General features: G+C 35.2%; 1 long non-coding RNA gene across 1 annotated transcript in view; it reads left to right on the plus strand.

The window, feature by feature from the left end:
• Window positions 1-10,439, plus strand: part of LOC111087730 — a 39,978-nt gene extending 29,539 nt beyond the window's left edge. The window contains exon 3 of the long non-coding RNA XR_002612382.1: window positions 10,360-10,439. This is a non-coding gene — a long non-coding RNA (uncharacterized LOC111087730). The remainder of the gene's footprint in view (window positions 1-10,359) is intronic.
• The last annotated feature ends 236 nt before the right edge of the window (window positions 10,440-10,675 follow it).

The following is a 10,675-nucleotide window of genomic DNA, read 5'->3' on the forward strand; positions in this document are numbered from 1 at the left end:
TGACTTATGTGATTTTTCGATCACAACATCAAGATATTTTCTTTAACCACAGTATTTAATGTATTCCCACTTAAATCGTAACAATAATTTCAATTGTACAAACCTACATGCATCATTTTACATTTTTGATAGTTAAACATCATCTGCCACGTATTGGCCCAATGCATCAAATGATCTAAATCTCTCTGTAAATATGCATATAAAATGAAGATTTTTAAGTATATATTAATGTACATAAGTTATCTTAAATATAATACTTAGAAACAGAAAATAGGTTTTAAGTCTAAAAAAAATCCATAGTTGCTGTTGGTCAATACTTTTTAAATTATCTATTGAAAAGCGTACTCAAGCTTTTTGCCACTTTTGGTACGCTCGTAAAAATTGTAAACAATCCTAAGACAAACGCCTAACAGGAGTATGCAAGAATCATTATCAGTGTTCAAACCAGTGACCAGCAACGTTCTCAGGGCAATCTATTTAGTTAGATTTTTTCAATTGTTTCGATAAAGCGCCTTATATAGATAGCAGGACTTTGCTGTAAGATAAGTTTAAATCGACATGTAGGCTCATAACTGAATCGTAATAAACGGAAAACTAAACTTAGCACTGTCAAATATCAGAAAACTTCTGAAGTCTTCAGGTCAGAACAAGAGCGGGTTTCATTTTGCATACCAGATGTTTGGTATGGGTTATGACTGTTCGGTGGGGCTATAACCTCATTGGGTGATTAGGTGGTTCTGGTTTTGGTTTGAGTGACAGTTCTTCTATCTGTGTAATACATTTGGCGTCAGTTTTGTACTTTTGTTTTATTAAGAATACATTGCTGCGATGATTTGTTTATTTCAGAATATTATCACAAAACTACACAAAGGGCTAATTTGGAATCAATAGACAGGAGAGAAGACGGTTAGTCAACAACACCCACAAGTAACTCTTGGGCTATTTTTATAGAGATTCACTTTTATAGCATACCCACGGCTCCAGAGTATGGAGAGAGATTTTTTGGCAAAGGATGCGAAACACGAACCCTCGGATTCACAGTTCCAGCACATTAACCAGTAAGCCACGCCCGACCCATTCATCATACAGACTGCACTCTTGATTTTTAACGTCTTGTTATCTCTAATCGTGATGACGTAGTAAATATTGTTTTTTCATTGCATTTCAAAATTGCTTACACTGAGTTATTGGCGTAGACATACTGAGATCACCATGATCTAATCACCCCGTCTGGTAGACATACTGAGATCACCATGATCTAATCACCCCGTCTGGTAGACGCGAATCACTGAACATCTGATCCACAGACTGGTACGTTAGCTTTCTAGAAATATTTTCCTCTTTATACGAAGCGTTAACTTGTAATATTTAGCTTGAAAAACTGCAGTAGAATTTACTGAATAAACCCTTTTTATGTTAAAAGAAGCTCAGTAAAACTACATAACAAAGGTAACAAACTTCGGTTGTAACAGTTTAAAACACAAACAGCCACTATAATCAGGATTGAAACAAAAAAGAATTTATTTTTCTTTGACAACCACAGAAGTCAAAAATGAAACTTTCAAATAATTGAAATACAAAGTTTATCACTTACCAAAACATAGTATATATATATATATATATATATAAATATGTTCCTGGCCAGGACTTGATACTAACATTAATGAACAATACAACACATATACTGAGATTAATAATTATTTCAATAAGTAAAGGAATCAGGAAAATGAACCAGACAAAGAAAAACCTAATTCCAAAATAATAATATTCCGTATTTACACAACTACAAAATCACTAATTACATCGAATAATAATCACCAGTAACACTTCTCAGTTATATCTCGTGAACTAACTTGTTGAAGTTCATGGCAGGGTTTTTATTCAGTTGTTAGACCACGAGATTACATCTCATGTGGCCATAAGTTTACATGATCTTTCGCAACATTAAGTCCATCGGTGGGACAGCGGTAAGTCTATGGACTTACATCGCTAAAATCAGGAGTTCAATTCCCCTCGATGGACACAGAATATAGCCGGGTGTGGCTTTGCTATAAAACACACACACGAAACATTTAAAATATCTGTACGTCACCGCTAGGGGGAACCGGTGTCAGTCTCATAATAGATACAAACTTACTCAAAATCAACTAATCGGCTAGAAGGTGAGTTAGCGCTTTAATGTAACTAAAAATTCATAGCTAAAACTAAACGATAGAAGGAATAATAAATGAACGGTAAACAAAGCGAAATAAAAATAAAATTTGCTACCTCACACAGTAGCTGAAATTTCTAGCAGAGAAGCAAAATTGTTCGAAGTATACCGGTGCTATACTCCCCCTGGTTTAAGCCGGTAGGTGGAAATAATTGAAATTAGGATACAAGGCCATCTCAAAAATCTTCACTGACTATCAATGGCGTGGGGCTCAGCTGGTCTAGTTGTACAGGCTCGGTCGAATAAACTTGTTTCGGGGAGTTTTGATCGACCGATACTTTTACTTTTATGTGATGTTTATTAATGAACTACATGTGGTTAGACAGTTATTGACTCAACTGAAACTGACTAGTTGTCTTGTTTCTGAATGTAAGATTACACCTTCTGTTTCTTTCCTTACAGCTAATGATATTCCGCCGTGGAAAGTTTATTTCACAGTTGAATATAACTATTATCTCTATGAAGCAACAGAATTAAGCATACTATAAAAAATCAGTCATATAGTATTAAAGTGTGTTTGTTTGTTTCGAAATTTGCGCAAAGCTACACGAGGGCTAACTGCACTAGCCGTCCCTAATTTACTAGTGAAGACTAGAGGGAAAGCAGCTAGTCAATACCACCCTCCGCCAACTCTTGGGCTACTCTTTTACCAACGAATAGTGGGATTGACCTATAGCTGAAAGGGCGAGCATGTTTGGTGGGACGGAGATTCGAACCCGTGACATGCAGATTGCGAGGCGAGCTAGTACAAACGTATATACCTGTTTAGTTGATGTGTATATCGTTGAGATGACTGCATGGTTACCTACCTTTCAAAGTACAAAAGTATTAATTACTTTTTTTTATTGATTATATAACGATCATTTGTTGTGGTGTCATATGTAATATGACACAATCTGATAAGCTCTATATATATGTGTTACACCTTTGTAATAAGCTTCATTCGGATTGTAAATAGAAATCAAGGTGGATAAAATAGGAAATCGTAAAAAACGCCAAAACCAAACAAATTTTTACATTATTCAATTAGATATCGCACGTGCAACTTTTATTGATGTATAATGTGATCGTTAATACGAGTGTTACACTTTTTTTACACAGGCCGCTGATTTCATATTGCATTTGTTGGTTTACAGAGACATCTACGTCTAGCATCGTGGATAGGGCGTTCAACTCAAAATTTGTGGGTCGCGGGATCGAAACCCGTCCGCGAATAAGCTCGTTTTTTCAGCCGTGGGTATTTTATAATGTGACGGTCAATCCCACCATTTGTTGATTAAAAGTAATCCAAAAGTTGGCAGAGGGTGGTGTTGACTAGCTGCCTTCCCTCTAGTCTATCACTGCTTAATTAGGGACGGCGGGCTAACGCAATTAACCCTCCTGTAGGTTGGCGAGAAATTCAAAACAAAACCTTCACGTGTTTGAATCTCTTCTAATCTATAGTCTATCACTTAAATTGTGGACGGTTAACGCGAATAGCCTTCAAGTAGCTCTGCGCGAAATTTCAAAGAGAAACAAGATTGAACTTTCTAAAGTTGTATAATTTAAATCAGCTGGGAATTTACTTGTTATAATATACTTGTTGACCAAATACACTACGTTTAAAACTTAAAAATGTAAACATTTTCTCACTTGCCATAACTGTAGCCATGCAATAACAACAAAATCCATGTTCGAGGCGTATAGTATAAACGTCACCCATATTTGAAATATAACCAACAGGTGGTGCTGATAAACTATTTTCTGGCGGTTTTGGTTTGTTCTGAATTTCGCGCAAAGCTTCACGAGGGTTATCTGCGCTATTTACAAGCGGTAGTAATCAATTACTTCAATTTTCAGCTCAAAGCTGTAAAATGGGCTGTCTGCGCTCTGCCTCCTAAGTTGAATCGAACCTCAGATTTTAGCGTTATAAATCTGTAAACTTATCGCTGACCCACTGGAGTGTGGGTAAGGATAATCGATCGCATCTCTCCAGCACATTGAAACATGCCACTTATTTAAGGTAATTGAGTAAGAAGTAGTTACTGAATGACTATATGAAAATAGATTACTGAGTGCTTTGGTAGAAATAATATTCGTCTCTGTTTATATAATGTAGGTACAACTTTTATATTCGCGAGTATTCATTTCTTCTGTTACTACCTGTCTGGATAGGAAGTGGCATAGTTGGTTTAAGTAGAGATGATTATGTAAGTAAAGTTTTCACAGTAATATCTGCTGAAACTGAATTTAGAAAACCGAATCTTGGTCCCACACACACATAAAAAAAGAATATTTGTTAAAATTAAAGAAAGATATTGCCATTAGAGATAAAGTACATAAATATATTAATTAGACTGGTTGATTCTAACTGTGATATTTTGTATGGGTTACCAAAAATTCATAAGTATAATTATCCCATTAGACCAATAGCTTCAAGTATAGGAATTGTCAGTTTTTAAAATTCTTTTCTTAAAACATTTGAAAGTAATGACCGTGTACTTAAGAATAATTTAGAGCTGTTACATGCACGGGAGGAGGTGGCTGGATAGACTCAAACCCCTGCTTTTATGCCCCCAAAATGCCCTTTTTCTTAGTCATAAAAATTTTCTGTAACTACTAAACGACACGTCTGATTCCACATCTTGTTTGCTGTCAGTTAGTAGGAAAAAAGATTCCAGCTTTAAAATCAATGGAACACAGGGACATGTAGGTCTTTACAATAAAATAGTAATAATAATAATTGTGTTATGATATGCTATTAAGTGTTAATACGTAATAATTCAATGTTTAGTTTTTAGATTTTAAAAGTATTTTTAAGACCGATTGAATAAGAATGAAAAAAGATCTGTTCGATTCTCATGACTTTCTATCCTATGTGTACCATAGGCAGCCCACATGTGGTCCACATTGTCTCCCCTAATATTTCCCAACACCCAAAAAGTCTTACCTTACGATGCTTGAAAGTATCCTTTTTGTCAATAACCTCCTGCCATTTTAATGTCCTCTGCACGATTCTGGTTTAAAGATTTCTAAACAACTGACGGGTTTAAGATTTAATGAATAAGTTTACTGCGCAAGTTTGGATATTGAGTCTATGAATATTAACATTCCTTCACAGGAGACAGTTCAAATATAAGCAACTTTTTTCAAAATGATAGGATTGTAGAAGCTGTAACAAAATCAGTTTTTATTGTACTGTTTAATTTTATCAGTAAAAATCTCATTTTAAGCTTAATAACAGCATTTATGATCAAATAGATGGCGTCGCCATGAGTTCAAAATTAGCATCTGGTTTAACAAACCTATTTTTATACTATGAAAAAGCATTGGTTGAGCAACTGTCCTGACAAATTTAAGCCTGTGAGATATCATAGGTATGTTGATAATACCTTTGTCGTATTTAAGAAAAAAGAACGTGTGAATTCTTTCTTAAAGTATTCGATTAAACGACATCCTTGTATTAAATTTACAGTTGAAGAAAAAAAATAAATATAGATGTTAATAAATAAAAAGATTAGTTAGAAATAAGAACGTTTCATAAACCAAAGTATAACGAGATTGTATGGTAATGCTAATAGCTTCATACGTGTAAAATAAAAGGATAATATGATAAATATTTTATAGAGTTTATCATATTGCCAGAAACTGTCATTATTTTAGTAAAGAAGCAGAAAGTATAAATTGGTTTTCATCTTTCATCACCTGACTACACGAGTAAACTGTACCTGGCATTAAAAGCTGGTTACAATATAATGCACACTATGGGGTGTATTGAAATAGTAACGGTAGACTTGATTTTATTACATATTCTGAACACTTCACTGTCGATCGTAACATTCCGGAAATGCAAACATGTTCCTCTTAAGTTAGAATTAAACCGAAATGTAAGCGAATTGTTTCACGTGCGTTTTGACTTGTTCAGAAGACTTTGCAAAATGAGGAACTGGGATCAGGTAACTATGCCTTCTCAGCTTGTAGCTGTTCTCAGAAGATTGTCACTACTAGGAAGAACTGAGCATCAGCTTGGAAAGTAAGCCAAGAAGGATTGAATGTTAATTTACTGACTTCAAATGCATTATTTTACTATAAGACCAGAGTTCGCGAATATTAAAAAAGGAGGGAAAAAAAGTTAAATGATCCTGCATGAAACGCACTGTAAAAGAATAATAGAAAGAAAACTGAAGATTCTAAGTTAGAGTTTAATGCTTTAGTTACAGTAGCGTGTCGGAAGTAATCACGCCGGCGATATCAAAAAACTTAGACATTTATCAACTGCTCATTGCATGTGTGCGTGTTTTTAAGACAACTTTAACTCAGGTTCCATGAGCTCTCCCGTTCATTAGCCTTCTTTGACAAAACGATAAGACCGGTGATATTGCTATGGTTACCGACAAAGATGTTAGACGAATATTGCTATGGTTACCGACAAAGACGTTAGGCGAATATTGCTATGGTTACCGACAAATACGTTAAACACTTCCTGAGTCTTATAATTTTTAGACATTTTTCAGATTTATTTGAAAATAAATATGAGAAGTTTTAAATTAGTTTTTGTTTTCTTTTTTCATATGTTGTTTTCAATCAACATAACATCTGGGGAATTACCAATCTTAGCTATGGTTGTGAGTTTGCCAATTTTCCAAACGTCCTTTTCTTCCTCATGAGTGGCTTCTTATGTTGACTCAAAACCAGAAGTATAACAAGAAAGACACGTCCATGTTGTTATTAATCAATTTTTATCTTCTTTCGAATAAAGTGCGATACTTACAATGAGATTTTGAATGGCAGCTCGATAAAGATGGAACCTTTTGGACTCTTTTTTTTTGACACGCTTTCCAAAATGCACGTCTGTGGTCTAACAGGGAGGAGTACAGGATATCACTCCTCTCTGGCTTTTCTGTGTGTCCGGCAAAACTTTTAAGTTGTCTTTCTTCTACTTGATAATTGGATTTGTATAGCCCCCCCCCTCTCCATTTCTAATGATGTCGAGCGTAGCCTTGTGGCCAGCAAGTCGATCTATGAATTGGAATCCATCGTCTCCGTATAATAGATGGATTGTGGAAAGCATGTAGGGAAGAGTTGTGTACTTTGACATGACCGCTTTACGACGGAGCCTTTTGCAGTGGAAACTATAAGTGCAGGGCTATTGTCAGGACTAACGGTCGTCAACGTCCGGACGTGACAATATTGATTATAACGAGGTGATGAGGATCCAAATTCATCTTAATATAACATATTCAACCTTTGTATTACGTGATTGTTGTACAGATATAAATACACACATTTTGTGTTTTCTAATAACACAAAAGATGTGTAATTTTCTATTCAAAATTGTTGTTTTATGACGAGTTCTGGTTTCAATTGTTCACGAGTAATTTTTTTTTCAGTTTTTGACTTTTAATTTGTCATAAAGTATCTTGATTTGCTAACGTTATTATACGTATGCAGATTGTATAAAATACCAAGACTATTCATCAACCAACACATTTTTTATATTGTTCTGTTAGCCCACAATGTTTGTATGGTGATTAAGTTAAACTTGAGTTCTAGCCACTCAAACACTGTGGTTGTATATATACAGAACACGTGTTGTTTTACCACAAGTTGTTCATAATAGTGCATGTATTTGAAAATGTGCGTTTGATCATATATTATAACTATTTTTTTCTCATTTATATTGTTGGCTAATTAGTTAGTTATTAGCACTCATCCATCCATCCATACATACATATTCGTAAGAACACTACACTTATTTACATGTGCATCGCTTGAGCCATATAACTGTAGAAATGTAATCATATTAATCTTTAAGACAATGAGTAAGAGCAATAATCAGTAACTTCAAAGGTGTAGGATTGTGGGTAGCCTTTCTATAGAAGCGTCGTTGTCTTTGTTTGTTGGATTTCGCGATAAGCTACTCGATGACTATCTGCGCTAGCTGTTCCTAATTTTAAAGTGATCGACTGGAGGAAGGCAAATAGTCAACACCAGCTACCGCCAACTATTGGGCTACTCTAAACGATTATAACGTTCCCACGGTCCTAAAGTGTTGAGCACATTCTTTTTTTTTTTACCTGTAACGGGACGCGAACCATGGAACCTTTGATTTTACAGTCCGATACGTTAACCACTGAGCCGACGTCGTTATTTTTATTATTATTTTTTAATGGCTAAACACATCCGTCATCAGAACATCAACCGTGGCAATCGAAAAGGAATACATCTGCCATTATCAGAAACTTTGACAGCCAATATCTAGCGACTGATTCAAGGAAAATACTATTAAAAAAGCTTATAATGTGAAATGGACATCAGATTGTATCTCAGTTGAGCGACTGGTTCAACAGTAGTCTGGATTCATCTATTTTCGATCACATCATGGGAAGGTCATTAAAAAAGTTCTCGCATACATACAGGAAAGCAAGGCTTCAATGGTACTTAAGATATATAATGCATTGTACCCTTCTTGTATTGTTCCTTTAATGCAAGTTGCTGAAAATGGTGTAAATGGGTCCTTTGGTTCCTTAAGAAAAGCGAAGCCCTCCAGCGATATGTCTGCGGACTTACAACGCTAGAAACCGGTTCGATACCCGTAGTGGGCAGAGCACAGATAACCCATTGTGTAGCTTTGGGCTTAACTTCAACAACAAAACAAACAGAAAAGCGAATAACATCCAAAGTGTGCGTAAACACTGTTGCCGTTCATGTCTATCACATATTCGTGCATTTCTGCCTTGATGGACAAGGGCTTTTCTAAGACACTAATGTAACACAACAATGCCGGATTCGTACTGCCCAATATCTGTATGAAGAGCATAAAGGTGACGTAAGTAATCTTCCTTGACAGCGTAAATCACCCGATCTCAATCCGATTGAGCATTACGGAGATGAACCTAATGTCGCACTTGTTGTAATCCTCTGTATAAACATCTATCAATCTCTTGCAGAACTGACCTTTAGACGAATGGACTATCAAACAAATAAACAAAACCAATACACTTTGTCATCTTACGAAGTTTATGCCACGCTGAGTCCAGACTATGATCGTTGCAAGATACATTATTAGGTGAGCGTCCTAATAAAGTAGCTAGTCAATGTGTAAATAGAACCGTATTGGGCACTTCCACGTATAACATTAATGTGAAACCTGCAATAAGAAAATTTAACTGATTTATTTTTTATCAAATAATAGTAAATTTTCTTTTAATGTGAGCTATAAAAAAAAATCTCTCGGTGAGTCTTCGTTCCACCACGTTATTATTTAATGTATCTTTTGAAAAACCCTAACAAGTGTTTGTCTGATATCTTAGTGATAAATATTTTGTGAAGCTAACGAGAGGTGAATTAGGTAACTATATTTTTTAATATTTGTTTAATATTCTATGTTTTAATATTTTCCAATCTTTTTATTTTGTTCTATTTTAACTTCAAAAGAGGAACAACTCTTTAGTTTAAATCGCAAAGTTCCGTATAGCTTTTAAAGGACGCGTGACCGTTCGAAGTGTACTCGATTTTAACTCTTAAAAACGTTTGGGCCCCGGCATAGCCAGGTGGTTAGGGCGCTCGAGTCGCAATCTGAAGGTCGCGGGTTCGAATCCCCGTCCCAGCAAACATGATCGCCCTTTCAGCTGTAGAAGCGTTACAATGTGACGGTCAATCCCACTATTCGTTGGTAAAAGAATAGCCCAAGAGTTGGCTGTGGGTGGTGATGACTAGCTGCCTTCCCTCTAGTCTTTCACTGTTAAATTAGGGGAGGCTAGCGCAGATAGCCCTCGTGTAGCTTTGCGCGAAATTCAAAACAAACCAAACTAACTTTTAAAAACTTTAAAGTAAAGAACTGTACCTCTATAACTTGCTTCTAACCTGCGGCCAATTTAACGTACAGATTTACCAATTATCGCAATCATTTACTGTTTTGCCTTAAGGTAAGATATATGATCAGACAATGTGTGTTTTATAAATGTTTATTCTAAAAATTAATAACTTATGAATTTAAGATCGCTTTTACATATATTCACTAATTTTATATAAAATTTGTATCATCAGACTGTAGAAGCAGGCTAGTTTTTGTTTATTTAATTCATTTTTTTTTAGATAATTAAGAAATAGTTTGTCTTCCCAGTTTTCTGTAATACCCTATATACATATATTGTTTATGCTTCTAGCTGCAAGTTTAACAAGAGGTTTTCCCCATATATTACTGAAAACAATGGGATGAAAAGAAAACTGATATGTAATATCTTCAACGCTTGTTTGTCTAAATAAAGGTATTTTTGCCAGTTAAGAATGTTCTATGGGTTGTTGTTGGTTCTATCCTCAAGTTCAGTATCTTATTTCTCCCCGTACTCGTACGGCTGTTCAGAACTGCAGACTATTCTTTCAATATAATTAATGGTTCGCCAGGGTTATTTGGTTGTCGAGAAGATACAGAAGTTAGAAAAAAAGTGTAGTAGAATCAAATACTTGATACGTAAATGAAAA

Source organism: Limulus polyphemus, unplaced genomic scaffold (assembly GCF_000517525.1).
Source record: "Limulus polyphemus unplaced genomic scaffold, Limulus_polyphemus-2.1.2 Scaffold2539, whole genome shotgun sequence".
NCBI lineage: Eukaryota > Metazoa > Arthropoda > Merostomata > Xiphosura > Limulidae > Limulus > Limulus polyphemus.